At 38.4% G+C, this 1,000-nt stretch overlaps 1 non-coding gene across 1 annotated transcript; it reads right to left on the bottom strand.

The window, feature by feature from the left end:
* Positions 1-538: 538 nt before the first annotated feature.
* LOC136207694 (small nucleolar RNA R71) lies at positions 539-645 on the bottom strand. The gene has a single exon (XR_010676823.1). It is a non-coding gene; the product is annotated as a small nucleolar RNA R71 (small nucleolar RNA).
* Positions 646-1,000: the final 355 nt, after the last annotated feature.

Below are 1,000 nucleotides of genomic sequence, written 5' to 3'. Positions count from 1 at the left end.
GTAGTTTGGCTCGTGTAACAATTTCAAGTTCATGCGCAGTTTGCGAAATTTGGGCACGCCACCAGATCCTTTAGATCCAGAAATTGAAAGAACACTTAAGAAAAACAACAAAAACAAAGACAAAACACCCTTAAAAACCAAAGTAGACCAGCCAGAGATTATGGCCGATCCACCGACACTTATGGATTATGCTAGGCCAGGAATGGCCGGTGTAACTAATAGTGTAGTTAGACCCCGTATAAACGCAAATCAATTTGAAATTAAGCCTGCTTTGCTTAATATGTTGCAAAACAACGTAACGTTTTATGGACTACCTAACGAAAACCCTAATGCACATTTGACAAATTTCTTAGAAATTTTTGACACTTTTAAAATTACTGATGTAACAGCCGAAGCAATCAAACTTCGCCTCTTTCCTTTCACTTTGAAGGATAAGGCAAAAATTTGGTTAACTTCTATGCCTGCTGCAACATTTGAAACTTGGGACCAATTAGCCCAAGCATTTTTACAAAAATATTTTCCCTTAGCAAAAACCGCAAGAGTCATCAAAGAGTTAACATCTTTTACACAAAATGATAATGAAACTCTTTACGAAGCTTGGGAACGTTTTAAAGAACTTCAACGTTTATGCCCACACCACCAACTGCCAGATGCACTTTTAATGCAGACATTCTATAATGGATTAAATCCTACAACTAGAGGTTCATTAGATGCTATGTCTGGAGGGTTATTTGTGAAGAAGACGTCCGCCCAAGCAAGAGAACTTTTGGAAGAAATGGCAATCAACAGCAGTATGTGGCCCGCCGAGCGTGGCCATATACCGACGGCGAAACCATCATCCTCAGGTACATCATCGGTTAAAGGTATAATGAATCTTGATCCTGTAGCAATGTTACAAGCCCAATTTTCTGCCTTATCGCACAAAATTGATAAATTTTGTCCAAGGACAAAACCAAACTACTAATCCTTATTCTAATATTTATAATCCTGGATGGAGAAA

This window comes from Euphorbia lathyris, chromosome 9 (genome assembly GCF_963576675.1).
Source record: "Euphorbia lathyris chromosome 9, ddEupLath1.1, whole genome shotgun sequence".
In the NCBI taxonomy this organism is placed as follows: domain Eukaryota; kingdom Viridiplantae; phylum Streptophyta; class Magnoliopsida; order Malpighiales; family Euphorbiaceae; genus Euphorbia; species Euphorbia lathyris.
Note: the sequence above shows the minus strand (reverse complement) of the source record. Positions and strands in the feature narration are given on the sequence as shown.